Below are 16,713 nucleotides of genomic sequence, written 5' to 3' on the forward strand. Positions count from 1 at the left end.
TTTTTGTTAATTAAAAAAAGTTAACGAAATATGTTACTTTAACGAAAATCAACCTGGTATATCTACTCTTGCTACAATTTTATATTTCAATGTTTTATAATACTTTAAGATGGCAACAAATTATATGTTATCAAAATAATCACAGAGCAATAAACACAGACCATTACAAAATTATTCTATTTCTTGAGGCTCGTGGCCATTCCTTTAGATCCTCCCTTTCATGTTTACATAATTTTTGAAATCTTTCCCTCTTCAACAACTAAGTTAAGCATTAATTTTTCCATATAAACAAAAATTTGTTTACAGTCAAAGGAGATCAGGTATCACATATTTAAAGATAAACAGAAAATATACTTGGGCCAGACACTATGGCTCACGCCTGTAATCCCAGCACTTTGGAAGGCCAAGGTGGGAGAATCACTTGAGCTCAGGGCAATGTTTTGGGGAATTGACAGTAAAACAAACTAAAACAGAACATACATGAAAGTGCTAAGAAAAGAAAATAACTGATCTTCAACATGATTTTATGGAACCGATTTTGAAAAGCATAGGCATCATGTTGGCAATTAAGTGGAATATATCTTCTAAAGTCAGTATTCTACCAGCCTGGGCAACATAGCAAGACCTCATTTCTGTAAAACATACATATATTTTCCTGGACACATAATATGATACTACAGGGATGCATTCAGCAAAATCCAGAAAGTGAAAAATGACCATTTCCTCAACAAATAAAATGCAAGAAAAAAAAGGGAAAGGGTAAACTATATGTTAAAAGTAACTTAAGAGACATATTGACCAATTATGCTGTATAGACTTATTTTGATTCTGATTCAAATAAACCAACTTTAAAAACCATTTATGAAACAATCAGGAAAGTCTACATGCTGATTAGTGGTGGATAATGTTGTTAATTATTTTAATTAAGATATGATAGGCCGGGCGCGGTGGCTCACGCCTGTAATCCCAGCACTTTGGGAGGCCAAGGCGGGCAGATCACGAGGTCAGGAGACTGAGACCATCCTGGCTAAACCAAACACGGTGAAACCCCGTCTCTACTAAAAGTACAAAAAATTAGCTGGGCATGGTGGCGGGCACCTGTAGTCCCAGCTACTAGGGAGGCTGAGGCAGGAGAATGGCATGAACCTGGGAGGTGGAGCTTGCAGTGCGCCGTGATCGCGCCACTGCACTCCAGCATGGGCGACAAAGCTAGACTCCGCCTCAAAAAAAAAAAAAAAAAAAAAAAAAAAGATGTGATGATACTATGTTTATGTTATTTAGAATTTAAAAAGTATTTTCTAGAGTAGATACTGAAGCGTTTACAGATTAAAAAGATAATGTTGAGATTTGCTTCAAAATAATCTGGCGTGGGGAAATAGGGGGGAGCAGGTAAAACAATGAATTGACTATTGTTGAAGCTGAATAAGACATGCATGGGGTTTCACCGTTTTACTTTTGTAAATGTTAAACAATTCCCATCATGAAAAAATTAAGTGTGTGTGTGTGTGTGTGTGTCTGTGTTTCTAGGCATCCAAAGCTGGGCACATTAAAAACTAAGAAAAAAAAATTAGCTTTATTTGATAAAATAAATTTTTTTCCCAAAAACTACAACTTACACCCCTATACACAATTTTACCAAATCAAGTTTTGGAGACGTTAAAATTAGTTATTTTCTTTTCTTTTGTTTGAGACAGAGTCTCGCTCTGCCACCCAGGCTGGAGTGCAGTGGCCATGCTCTCGGCTCACTGCACACCCCACCTCCTGGGTTCAAGAAATTCTCCTGCCTCAATCTCCCGAGTAGCTGGGATTACAGGCATGCACCACCATGCCTGGCTAATTTTTGTATTTTTATTAGAGACGGGGTTTCACCATGTTGGCCAGGCTGGTCTCGAACTCCTGACGTCAAGTGATCTGCCCATCTCGGCCTCCCAAAATGCTGGGATTACAGGCATGAGCCACCGAGCCCGGCCAGAAGAAATATTTTGAATGGCAATCATTAGTCTTTGGGAAGAAACATGGCAAGGTATCATAATTTACATAAAATAAATGAATATGACTGAAGAAGAATTGAGACTATTTCAAATGAACTTTGGAAAGGTAATTATACTGAGAACTCTAGAAGAAATAGTTTTATAAAAGCTATCTTTACAAGCACCAAAGTGATCACGTAAACTGAATACTGTACGGCAGGTGCATCTGCTGTAGCACCTCACTGTAGGTTGGTCTGATTTAGTAACAATTTTCATTCACTTTTGTGCTCTGTACATCCTAGATGGGGCACAAAAGAAAAGAAGCGATGACATTCTAATAAATAAATTTAGCTGCCATTTCTGAGTATATCACAGGTCTTCAACAGATATTCTTGGAATTAATTATTTCATGAAACCTCTAAATCCTTAGCAGCTACTGCCTTACACTAAAGGCCAGTCTAGAGCAATGAAAACCATACCATTACTAACCACTTACTGTCTGCCAGGCACTAAGGTATTAAATGGTGACACAACATTTATTCAGTACCTACTTGTATTGTACTTGGTGAGATCAAAAGTTGGTGCCTCTAGTCATGGAGGTTACAGTTTAGCCAGAAAGACAGACATTAAATAAAGATTCTCTTCAAACACAAATACGATCTCCAGTAGCCTCTCAATTTAGAATTTTCAAAGGTTTCCCATTGCTCTTAGGTCCTGAATAAATCAGGCCCTTGCCATCTCTGTTGTTTGGTCTCACCTTTGAGTCACAACACTGAGTCATACCACATTTTTCAGTGTTAGTCATGCTGTACGTCCTCCTGCTACAGCTCCTTTGTATAAGCTGTTTTCACTGACCTGAATCCTATACTATGACCTGAGCCCTAATCATCCTTTAGATCTCAGCTTAAAAGTCACTTCCTAAGTCCAGGTGAGGTGCCTTTTTGCACTCACAGATGCGTTTTCCTGAGCTTCAGACCACGCACCTCAGTTTGTAATTATATGTTTTTATTATTACAATAATTTGATTAATGAGTATGTATTTAGTAAAGTGCCTATAACAAAGTAGGTATTTAAGTAAATGTATAAATTAGCACTTTTAAATAACGTGAGTGCTTAGAGCCAAAACCAGAGTAATCTGAAACTGAAAAGTCATAGCAAAATCACAGCAAAACTTCAACCAATAAAATTTCCCTTTGTCCCCCACCCCTAACCACAATGGGGTAGGGACAAAGGGAAACAAATTTCAGAAGGAAGAAGTCTTAAAAAGACAGTTTTACATTTAGGATTTAGTGGAAAAGGCAAATTCCAGGATTACATTCTAAGCCTGGCCTGAGTAAGTCAAATCTCTTGTGCTCTCTAAAATACAAGTATATTGAAGCATTACAAGAAATTCAATCATGAATCACTCATACTTGTCAGTATTATTTTCTTAGTACAGCAGAGAAATAAACTAATGTACTTTAAAAATTTTTCAGAAACAGCATTTCTAATTGGTAAAAATAAAATTAATAATCCAGAAAAATCCTAAGCATTTTCCAGTTGACCAAGTTATATGCATTTTTAGGAAATAGCCACATAAAACAGTATATGAAAATCAAAAAAAATAGAAATCTTTCCAAAGTTAGCCAAAAATCAACATTCATGAGTACACCTTTTTGGCGGTCAAATCTATTGAGATTTTAGAATATTATTTATGTAGCTACATACACATAAGATTTTTCTTTAGTTAGAACTCAGTTACATAGAAATGTAGCAATCATGCTTGGTTGATAACACTTGTCTTCAGTAGTCTATGAATGACCTTTTATTTAATTACTATTTTTAATAATGTAATACCTACAAACCCACCACTCACAGACAAAAGGCCAAGACCTTGACAACAGCTTCCAACTAATTAATACAGGGATCCGCCTTCCCCATCCCATTGCTTCTCACCCAATGCAGCTGTCATCCTGAACACCCTGTTTATCCTTTCCTTCCCACCTCTTTTATACAGTTTATATATGTACATACGCATGTGTGTATCCCCTCTCTCTACATATGTATATTGCACATATATGAATAATTCAAAATCATATATATGTTAAACTGTTCTTTGCTTTAAAAACCAGGTATCACGCTCTATGTAATATCCTAGTAGTTATTTTATTGAGATTCATTCCTATTGTTGTGTTTGCTATAGTTATTTGATTTGACCATTGTTATAATATCCTATTGTATTTATTCATCTACTCTACCACTAAAGAGTTTTGGCCAGGTGTGGTGGCTCATGCCTGTAATCCCAGCACTTTGGGAGGCTGAGACAGGAGAATCACCTGAGGTCGGGAGTTTGAGACCAGCCTGACCAACATGGAGAAACCCCGTCTCTACTAAAAATTAAAGATTAGCCGGGCGTGGTGGCACATGCCTGTAATCCCAGCTATTAGGGAGGCTGAGGCAGGAGAATCGCTTGAACCTGGGAGGCGGAGGCTGCAGTGAGCTGAGATAGCGCCACTGCACTCCAGCCTGGGCAACAAGAGTGAAACTCTGTCTCAAAAAAAAAAAAATAGTATTCAGGTTGTTTCTACAACGTTGCTATTATTTGCTGCTGTGAACATTAATATGGTTTGTATGTTCATCCCCTCCAAATCTCACGTTGAAATGTGATTCCCAATGTTGAACATGGGGACTGGTGGGACATGAATGGATCATGGGGGTAGATCCATCCCTCATGAATGGTTTAGCACCATTGCCTCAGTAATAAGTGAATTCTTGCTCCGTTATGAGAGAGCTGGTTATTTAAAGGAGCCTGGCTCCTCCTCCTTCCTCTCTTGTTCCTCCTCCTTCCTCTCTTGCTCCCCCGCTCACCATGTGACAACCCGGCTCCCAGTTGCCTTCTGTCATGATTGTAAGCATCCTGAGACCCTTACTAGAAGTAAAAGCCAGCACCATGTTTCCTGTACAGCCTGCAGAACTGTGGGCCAATTAAACCTCTTTTCTTTATAAATTACCCAGCCTTCAGTATTCCTTTATAGTAACGTAAAAATGGACTAACACGAACATTCTTCTACATGGCAAGATTTTCTCCTTGATATACACTGATGAGTGTAACTGCTGAGTCATAGTTATTGTGTATGTTCCAATTGAAAAGATAATACCAAAGACAGTTTTCCAAAGGAAGTTTGGCAATGCTAAAATCTTTAGAAAACTGGTGGATTTATATATTCTCCAACAGTTGCAAAACACCATATACATTTCTTCGTAGAAAATGCTGTGTCTTTTGCCCATGTTTATTGAGTTGACAGTGCTTTTCTTATTTATGTATGGACATATAGAATAAGTCAAACTTTCTATAACATTCTAGAGTCTAAGGTAATTAATGTCTTGGTTATTAACTTTGTAAAAGCATATGTTTTCAGTCATCATTTCACATTGAATTTGGATTTCACTTCCTTTGTAAATAAATCTGTACATATCTCTAAAGGATAACTTAAAAATATATGTGTGTATGCACAATATGCAAAATATTGTTATCATGCATAAATTTAAAAAACCATGAATGTCATCAAATATCCAATCAGAAGATTTATTGATACAAACACAATCAGTATATTGTAATTGGTTCATTTGTCTCTTATGTCTCTTCTAATTTATAGGTTGCTCCTCCATCTGTTGTTTTTTTTCTCGCATTCTTTTGTTGAAGAAACCAGTTAGTTTGTGTTAAAGAGGATTCCACAGTATGAATTTTGTTGTTCCATCCTTTATAGCAGCATAATGCACAATTTCTAACCCACTCTTAAATCTAGATACGTGATCAGATTTGTTTCATTTTTGCAATTTTTGTTTTCATTTGAAAGACTAGGTAGTGTAGTGTACCTCTAGCCAAAGGCATATAATGTGTCTCTTTTTCTGACACACTGGAAGCCACTGTTGATCAGAGCCTAGATGCATTAATTCACATTAATTTAATGAAATTTTAAATACTGGCAAATTTGCATAGTCTAGTAACGAATGAACTCTGATCTAAAAGAAATTCTTACCCAAAACTTACTACCTCAAAAATCTCATTGTCTTTGAAGTGCAGGCCATCAGATAATACCTCCTAATACCTTTTCACATTATAGTCATCAATCAATCTTCTTACTAACTCCTTCTCATTCTGAATTAATGTCTTTTTCCCCATTGCTACTACTGTCACTGTTTAAGGTGTAAGTGATATCTTTATAGATAATCTGTGATAGAAACAGACATGTTAACATCATAGTGCTCTAGAGCTCAGTCCTTGGACTTCTTGTTTATCTGTACTCATATCTTTGGTAACCGCATCCAGTCTTAAGTCTTAAAATATCTTAACATATGGCCTTTAAGTTCTTTGAACGCCTCATTTCTAATTATCTTTTCTTCCACCACACATAGCCAACCACTCCATGGTCATATACTTTCAAAGACTAACTCTTCCAGTTATGCACTCGATTATCTCCCACACCTATGAAGGGACTTGGCTTCTATAATTAGCCCCTCTTTCTTTTGTATCAATTCCTTCCTCTTGACTGAATCACTCCTTTTGGCATACCAACATTCTATAATATCTCCCATTTTAAAAAGCTAACCTCGCTTAGACTCCACATTCCCTTCTGGTTACCACTCCTATGTCTCTCCTCTCCTGCCTATAGTTACTATCTCCTCTTTTTTATCTCATATTCTCTCTTAAACCCTTTACATCAGGTTTTTGCCCTCATCATTCCAATAAATTGGTTCTTTTCAAAGACAACAGCAATCTCCACATTGCCAAATTCTAACAGTCAATTCTCAGTTATCATCTTACTCAATATTCATCAGTAAAAGGGGCAGTTGGTGATCTTTCCTGAAACACTTTCTTCTCTTGGCTTCAAGATTACCTGATTCCCTTAATTTTCCTCCCACCTCACTGATCACTTTCATTCTCTTTTACTGGTTCCTCCTCATTTTTCAGACATGTTAGCATCATAGTGTTCTAGAGCCCAATCCTTGGACTTCTTGTTTATCCTGGTGATTTCATCCAGTCTTAGGGCTTTAAATATCTTAAATACAGTCTGTCTGCTGATGGCTTCCAAATTTATCTCTCTAGCTTACACCTCTCCCCTGAACTCCAGATTCACTTATTCAACAGCCTACTTACATCTCTACTTGGATGCCTAATAAGCATTTCAACTTCATAAAACCAAAATTAAATTGTTGAAACCACCCCCCTAACATCCTACCTCAAACCTGTTCCTCCTACAATCTTCTCCACTTCAGTTACTGGCAACTCCATCCTTGTTTTTTCGCCAAGGCCAGACGCCTTGGAGTCATCCTTAACTTCTTTCCTCTCACAACTGACATTTTATCTGTTAGCAAATGCTGTTGACTCTATCTTGAAAGTACATACAAAACATGCTTACTTCTAAACACTACTACACTATGCTCTATTCCAAGCCAACATCATCTTTTACAGATCACTGCAATTGACTCCTAATTGGTTTCCCTGCTTCAACTCTTGCTCACCTACAGTCTAAAAGTAAGTCAGATCACATCATACCTCTAATCAAAGCCTTCCAATGGCTTCCCATCTTACACAAGAGTAAAAGCCAAAGCCCTGACAATGGCCTATAATGCCCTTTACGTCTCTGACCTCATCTCTTACTCTAATCCTCCTAGATCATTCTGCTCCCTTGATCTCTGACCTGCAGGAATTTCTGCTTTCCTTTGTATTTGCTCTTCCCTCTATGTGTAACATTCCCCCCACCCCGCCACCGCCAGGTATCTACATGGCATATCCCCTCACCTCTTCACTGTCTAACATATGACATATAATAAGGGATTTATTGTCTATTTCCCCACCACCCCTCCACCACACACTAATACAATCTCTATAATAGCAAGGATTTTGTTGTTGTTGCCTTTTTGTCTGTTGCTGTATCCCTATTGCCTAAATGGTGTCATCTGTTGAATGAATGGATCAACCAACAACCTGCCTTTCTGACTTTATTTTTCCACTTCCCTATACATACTCTGTGCAGCAGACAAACCAGACTGTTTGTTCCCAATACACCATATTCCTTACACCTTCATTCTTTTGTTCTTGCTTGGGCTCCTAGGGCCATCAGGACCTTGTTCGAACGTCACCTCTTTATGGAGCTACAAGTAATTATTGAATACCTACTACTGTGCTACTTGCAGGAGACATAAAGATGATAGATGATATCTCCATTTACATGTCTAATGGATTCTTAGCTTATCATGGCCAAAACAGTATCCTTAATGTTCACATCTCTCTAATGTTTCTTTTCCATTCTTTCCATCTCAGAAAATGCCACCACTATCACTACCTACTTGCTCAAGCCAAAACCCAAAATCCCAGTTGCTTAAGCCAAAAAAAAAAAAAAAAAAAAAATCCTTTCTTTCTCCTCCTTATCTAACCCATCAGTAATTCATTAGTTCTCCCTCCAAAACACATATCAAATCCATCCATTTCTCTCCATCTAGACCAGGACTGTTGAACAGAACTTCCTATAACGATAGAAATGTTTTTTATCTGCTCTGTCCAACACAGTGGTCACTAAACATATGTAGCTATTAAGTATTTGAAATGTGGCTAGTGTGACCAGACAACTAAATTTTTCATTTTAATTAATTTAAATTTACACAGCCACATGTGGCCAGTGGCTACAGTATTAGCCAACACTAATCCAGATTATCACTTTGGTTAAAGCCACCATAATCTCCCAGGTAGACTATAGCAATAGCTTCCCAACTGGTCTGTCTGCTTCTACCTCTGCCACCATACCCATTCTATACTATATTCATATCATGTTACTTCTCCAACTCTCCAAAAGTTCCCATTTAGAACACAATCAAATTTCTTAGCAAGGCCTTCAAATCCCTTTGTTATCTGGTCCCCAACTACTCTTAGAATTCCTGAACTACTTCTCTTCTCCTCACTCCACTCCTGAGAGTACATAATCTTCATTTGCCTACAACACTTGAAGTTTGCTTCACCTGTTTGATGTTGCTCTTCCCCTTGCTTTGAAAACACTCTGTCCCCAGATTTTCACATGTCCAGATCTTTATCATCCTTTAGGTCTTAGGTCAAACCTATCTTCTTAGTGAGGCTTCCTCATACCTAATCTAAATTAGCCCTTCTTCTTTCCTAGTCACACGTTTCATTCTCATGTTTCATTCTCATAGCACTTATCTTTGCCTAAAATGATCTTTTTAATTTGTTTACTTACTGTCCAGAACATAAAAAACACAAGAAAGAGACTCTGTCTTTCATGATTATATCCCCTATGCCTAGAACAGCACCCAACCCATAGTAGGTGCTCAGTAAAAATCTCATTCACAATTGCTTCAAAGAGAATAAAATACCTAGGAATCCAACTTACAAGGGATGTGAAGGACCTCTTCAAGGAGAACTACAAACCACTGCTCAATGAAATAAAAGAGGACACAAACAAATGGAAGAACATTCCATGCTCATGAATAGGAAGAGTCAATATCGTGAAAATGGCCATACTGCCCAAGGTAATTATAGATTCAATGCCATCCCCATCAAACTACCAATAACTTTCTTCACAGAATTGGAAAAAATGACTTTAAAGTTCATATGGAACCAAAAAAGAGCCCGCATTGCCAAGACAAGCCTAAGCCAAAAGAACAAAGCTGGAGGCATCATGCTACCTGACTTCAAACTATACTACAAGGCTACAGTAACCAAAACAGCATGGTACTGGTACCAAAACAGAGATACAGATCAATGGAACAGAACAGAGCCCTCAGAAATAATACCACACATCTACAACCATTTGATCTTTGACAAACCTGACAAAAACACGAAATGGGGAAAGGATTCCTTATTTAATAATGGTGCTGGGAAAACTGGCTAGCCATATGTAGAAAGCTGAAACTGGATCCCTTCCTTACACCTTATACAAAAATTAATTCAAGATGGATTAAAGGTTTAAATGTTAGACCTAAAACCATAAAAACCCTAGAAGAAAACCTAGGCAATACCATTCAGGACATAGGCATGGGCAAGGTCTTCATGTCTAAAACACCAAAAGCAATGGCAACAAAAGCCAAAATTGAAAATGGGATCTAATTAAACTAAAGAGCTTCTGCACAGCAAAAGAAACTACCATCAGAGTGAACAGGCAACCTACAAAATGGGAGAAAATTTTTGCAATCTACCCATCTGACAAAGGGCTAATATCCAGAATCTACAATGAACTCAAACAAATTTACAAGAAAAAATCAAACAACCCCATCAAAAAGTGGGCAAAGGATATGAACAGACACTTCTCAAAAGAAGACATTTATGCAGCCAACAGACACATGAAAAAATGTCCATCATCACTGGCCATCAGAGAAATGCAAATCAAAACCACAATGAGATACCATCTCACACCAGTTAGAATAGTGATCATTAAAAAGTCAGGAAACAACAGGTGCTGGAGAGGATGTGGAGAAATAGGAACACTTTTACACTGTTGGTGGGATTGTAAACTAGTTCAACCTTTGTGGAAGACAGTGTGGTGATTCCTCAAGGATCTAGAACTAGAAATACCATTTGACCCAGCCATCCCATTACTGGGTATATACCCAAAGGATTATAAATCATGCTGCTCTAAAGACACAAGCACACGTATGTTTATTGCGGCACTATCCACAATAGCAAAGACTTGGAACCAAGCCAAATGTCCAACAATGATAGACTGGATTAAGAAAATGTGGCACATATACACCATGGAATAATATGCAGCCATGAAAAAGGATGAGTTCATGTCCTTTGTAGGGACATGGATGAAGCTGGAAACCATCATTCTCAGCAAACTATCACAAGGACAGAAAACCAAACACCACATGTTCTCACTCATAGGTGGGAATTGAACAATGAGAACACTTGGACACAGGAAGGGGAACATCACACACCGGGGCCTGTCGTGGGGTGGCGGGAAGGGGGAGGGATAGCATTAGGAGATATACCTAATGTAAACGACGAGTTAATGGATGCAGCACACCAACATGGCACATGGATACACATGTAACAAACCTGCATGTTGTGCACATGTACCCTAGAACTTAAAGTATAATAAAAAAATTTTTTTTGAATAAAAAAAAAGCATAATTCCTGCTCCTAAGTACTTCAGTCTTGTGGGAAATACCAATAAGAAAATGTGCAATTATAACACAATTTAAGGGCCTTGGAAAAGGTGAACATTGAGTGCTTTGGGAGCAAAGAGGAGTTAGAGCCTAACCTAGTCTTAGTGAGTAAAGTAGGTTTTCAGGGGTACAGTTGATCCTCAGACAATGTGGGGGTTAAGGTGTCAACCCCTGTGCAGTCAAAAATCCATGTTTAACTTTTGACTACCCCAAACTTAACTACTAATAGCCTACTGTTGAGCAGAAGCCTTACAGATAACAGAAATAATTAACACACATTTTGCACGTTAAATGTATTATTTACTGTATTCTTACAGTAAAGTAAGCTAGAGACAAGAAAATGTTATTAGGAAAATCATAACGAAGAGAAAATATACCAACTACTCATTAAGTGGAAATGGATCACCATCAAGGCCTTTATCCTTGTCATCTTCATATTGAGTAGACTGACGAGGAAGAGGAAGAGGAGGGGTTGGTCTTGCTGTCTTAGGGTAGCAAAGGCGGCATAAAACCCAAGCATAAGTAGACCAATGTGGTTCAAACCCATACCATTCAAGGGTCAAATGTAATTGCACTTAAAAGACAAGTTGGAATTGGCAGCCTAGGGAAAGGGAGAAGTGGATAAAGTATTCCAAGCAGAGGAAACAGCTGAAGTACAACAAGCAAGATGGTAACCTGACAGAGCAAAGAAAAATGGATAAATTCAGAGGACACTTAGGAAAAAGAAGTGCAGACCTTAATGATTTATTGTATGTAAGAAATGAGGGAAAAGAAGAAATTAAAGATTTTGCCCAAGTTTGGGGCTTGGGAAACTGCATGAATGGTATTTTCATTTACCTCCCTCCATTCTCCGACCCCCGCCCCCAAAAATAGAGAAGTAAATTTGGAAGAGAGAGAAAAGTGTAGCTTCAGGTGACTCTGTGACTTTAGAATGTGAACATCTGATAAACAATTTGATAAATGTGCTCAGAAATCTGGAGAAACAAAAGGGCCAGAAATCATAAAGATTTGGAAATCTTCAGCATAGAGATGGCAAATGGCACCATGGTAGTAGATGAAATCATCAAAAGACGGTTCACTAAGAAAATTACACTAGCTCAGTGTACTTGACTGCATCAATACTTAACAGCCAGGAAGATAAAGAGGGGCCCATAAAAGAAAGTTTTCAGAATAAACAAGAATGAAAAAAAGAAAACAGAAGCCTGAGGTATCATGGAAACCTAGAGACATTTCAAGGTGGTGCTGGCGGTTAATGATGTTAAAAAGCAGGCCATAGGTTAAATAAGATAAACTAAAAAGAATTAGGCTGGGCGTGGTAGCTCACGCCTGTAATACCAGCACTTTGGGAGGCCAAGGTGGGCAGATCACGAAGTCAAGAGATCAAGGCCATCCTGGCCAACATGGTGAAACCCCGTCTCTACTAAAAATACAAAAATTAGCTGGGTGTGGTGGTGTGTGCCTGTAGTCCCAGCTACTCAGGAGGCTGAGGCAGGAGAATCGCTTGAACACAGAAGGCGGAGGTTGCAGTGAGCCGAGATCATGTTACTGCACTCCAGCCTGGGCAACAGAGCAAGACTGTCTCAAAAAAAAAAAAAAAAATTAGACAAGATCATCTCTACCAGACTAACAAGCATCTTTTGACCAAGTAAAATCAAGTTGCATTAAGAACTATGGAGGAAAGAAAAACAAGGACAAAAATCAATTCAACAAATTCTACTTCATGGGAAAGTTTGGATTTCTCTTTAAATCCTATTTGTACCTTTTAATTTTCTACCAGTGGATTTTAGGTTATTCATTTGTAATTTTTTTTTCAATTTGGGTTAATAAAGAAATCATGCAATAAATATCCTTCATTCTTGGCATTCTGTGCTCAAACTTTCTTGCTAATTCTAGAGTCCCATTTTTGCAATAAGGAAACTATTCCTGACAGTTAGTCCAAGGCTACACAAAAGAAAACTACTGAAAGGATAAGGTTGCTCTCTCTGTTTAAATCACTAACACTGTTAGAGACAATGTCAATAAGCTTGTTCTGTAGCAAAAATACATGAGTGTTTTTTTGTTTGTTTGTTTGTTTTTTGTTTTAAGATCAGATCTACAATTAAAGAGGCAATGTAGCTGAATGAATTAATCTCAAGGCTGGAAGCCAAAAGTTTTAAACTGCAAATTCACCTCTGTCAATTACTTTCTGACCAACTCTGACAATCTTCTATAATTCCTTCAGAAAATAGCAAATAATTAAATAATCCTATATCAGGATGAGACAGTCAAACAAAAATAAAATGATTGAAAGTAAATATAGAAATGGAGGCAAGAAAACACTGATAACTATGACATCAAAAATAAGTCTTCGGGCCTGGGCGCAGTGGCTCAAGCCTGTAATTTCAGCACTTTGGGAGGCTGCGGCAGGCTGACGGTTTTGAGCTTAGGAGGTCGAGACCAGTCTGGCAAAATGGTGGAAAGCCTGTCTCTACAAAAAATACAAAATTAGCAGGGTGTGGTGGCACATGCCTGTAGTCTCAGCTACTTGGAAGGCTGAGGCACGAGAATCATTTGAATCTGGGAGGCAAAGGTTGCAGTGAGCCAAGATTGCACCACTGCACTCCAGCCTGGGCAACAGAGCTAGGCTCTGTTAAAAAAAAAAAAAAAAAAAAAAAAAAGGAAAAGAAGCCTGAGAATCCTCATGACAATTATGACAATTGCAACTGCTTATTGATAAAATCTGATTTGTGTTTTTAGGAACTGGGAACTGTACAGATAGTAGGACTCATACCCAAATGCGTAAAATTTCCTCAAAGTCTTTCAGGGTTGGCATTGTAAAAGTGATGAGGTCAAGGTATAAGGCAAATATGGAAAGATCTTTCCCTTCTCCACTTTCATTCTAGCATATGACACTTTTAGTCTGGCCATTTCAGCTTTCTCTTCTCATAGGAAGTGGACACTCAGTGGGGAAGGGCAAAGAGATTTAGCTTAGATGTTACCCAGTAACTAGAACAAAGTCATTAATAATACGGAATTGAAGTCAGAGACTAACTGTTTAAGTTAAGTGAAAACCATTTGGAATAATGAAAGAAGACTGGAATTAGTTTATAAGTTGCTAATTCCTGCTCTGGGCCAATGCTCATCAAACACTAGGCATTATACCAGTGCCAACACATTTAATCCTCAAATGAGGTGTCCCATTTTAAAGTTAAAGAAATAAAGGATAGGAGAGGTGAGTCACCAAGCTCATGGGTGGAATTTTAATCCTTATGATAATCTTTACAAACCTCTATATACATACTCTGGACCATCTAATACATAGGTCCTAGATGATAACCTTATAATCAAGTACTGCCATGCAATTTCAGGGACCTCATTTTTTTGTTTATGTTTATGACTAAGTGAACTTCAAGTGAAGATCATATGACATTGAAGCTTACTCTAAGAATGAAGGTTTCCTAGCAGTGATGTGAGAACTGAGTCATCACCGGTCATCCACACCAATCCCATAAAAGCCTGCTCTGAACAGTCAGTGGCATACTCTTGCTGCCGGTAAGATGCACTGCATGGGTCCCTTTATTAAAAATACCAATTAGCCATAGTTCTCTAACAATAAGTACAGCAGTAAAGACTAAATGAATGTTCCAAATCTCAACAATAATTGGACCAGCCATTTATTTAAGGATTTCAAGAATGATGCTGTATTAGTTTCCCATTGCTGCCATACTTCAAACTCAGTGGCTTAAAACAACACAAATGTATTATCTTACAGTTCTTTATCTTAAAAGCTTGACGTATTTCTCAGTGGGCTAAAATCAAAGCGTCAGCAGAGCTGTGTTGCCTTCTGAAGGCTCTGGGGCAGAATTTTTTGCATTTCCCAGCTTGTAGAGACCGCCTGCATTCATTGACTCAAGCTCCCTTTCCTCCATCTTCAAAGGCAGCAATGGCCAGTTGAGTCCTTCTCACATTTTATCATTCTGATGTTGTTTCCATGTTCAGACCTTTTTCTCTGACTCTTTTCTTCTACTCTTCTCCTCTACTTTTAAGAACCACTGTGTTAATATTTGGCCCACCTACATGATCCAGGATAATCTCCTAGTTTAAGGTCAGCTGGTTAGCAATGTTACCCTTAGCCATGCAACCTAACATATTCACAGATTCTGGGAATTAGGAAATAGACATGGGGGGCAGGTATTACTCTGCTTATCACACTTCTATGCTACTCTTGTCATCAAGTAAACAACATAACTCCACGGGGTTATCAAGTTGTTCCCATTGATGCTGACATTCAAAGATTGCTCACTGACAAAGGTCAGCCTAAATATAATGCCTGATTTTAATGAACTAGCAAATGACATCTCAGAGTTATTAATACTGCTTTTTAGTAGTATATTTATATGAACACGCTTTCTCTGTACCAATCTTATTTGACTCACAATATAAATTTAGTATTTGATCTCCTACTGTTTCCACTATTAAACTCTCTAACAATGATTTGGTTGTTATAAAACACTACTATTTGTCACATTATACTATTGATACTGCTTTGAATTCCATTGATTCCATTGTTTTTTTGTATTTAAATTGTGAATTTCTTTTGGTTTCATAGTTGTATTCGAACTATATGCATATGAAGTTTATACGTAAGGCTTTGTTTCTTAAGTAATGGTATATTAAAAATAATTAAGTCAAAATGAGGGATCCATAAATTTATTTTTTCTTTAAAAGAAATTTATATAACTCTCAGTTTTAAGAAAAACTGGAGTGCTGGAGCATTAACAGCATGGCATTTGGAATCAAGTTTGACCTCAACTACCAGCTCTGTGACTTACTAGCTGTGTGGCCTTGGATAAGCTGCTATTACTTTTTAGATAATGCAGTTTCCTTGTCTATAAAGTAAGCCTACTTTAGACACTGATCATGAAGATAATATTAAATTAAATATGTAAAATGCTCCACACATTCAGCAGAACCTTGACAAAAAAAAAATGCTTGGTACAGTTCCTGACCACTATCAGGTACTCAATAAGTAAGAGCAATACTTATTTTATAAAACTGTATCCAAGCTTAAAGATAAATAAGACAATTTTCAGTGTCTAGCACGTTATATTTTCCCAACGAATATTAGACTGCAACTTTAAATGATTGAAAGAAACACATTATTGCACAATGAATATTTAAATTTTCTAGGGTCTAGTCAATTTTAAAATAATCTATCGTTCAATTAATTATCTTATTTATCTCAATATTTACCTAACTTTTAAGTTAATAATTTATTCCAAGGGGAAAAAAACACATTTGCCTTCCTAAAAGCTTTATAGTTATAGTACTACTTTCAGTTCTACAAGTAACATACTATGTGAAATAATCTTTGACATATACTTTCTATCTTTCCAAAGAAAAAAATACCCTGATATGTTAGTGAAAATTGACTAGATAAAAATTATAAAAATGAATCTAGAAATGTCAAAGCCCTGAATGACATTTAAAGTTGGATAAGAATCAACTTCTAAGGCTTCATTCATCACTTGAGAAAAGTACTAATTTAGAAACAATGTCTGTTCATTCTAACAAAGAGTATGCAAAAAAAAGGACTGATAAAGGT

General features: G+C 37.4%; 1 protein-coding gene across 2 annotated transcripts in view; it reads right to left on the reverse strand.

Annotated features, from left to right (window-relative positions):
* PRKAA2 (protein kinase AMP-activated catalytic subunit alpha 2) overlaps nt 1-16,713 on the reverse strand; it is a 66,818-nt gene that overhangs the window by 20,951 nt on the left and 29,154 nt on the right.

This window comes from Pongo abelii, chromosome 1, assembly GCF_028885655.2.
Source record: "Pongo abelii isolate AG06213 chromosome 1, NHGRI_mPonAbe1-v2.0_pri, whole genome shotgun sequence".
In the NCBI taxonomy this organism is placed as follows: domain Eukaryota; kingdom Metazoa; phylum Chordata; class Mammalia; order Primates; family Hominidae; genus Pongo; species Pongo abelii.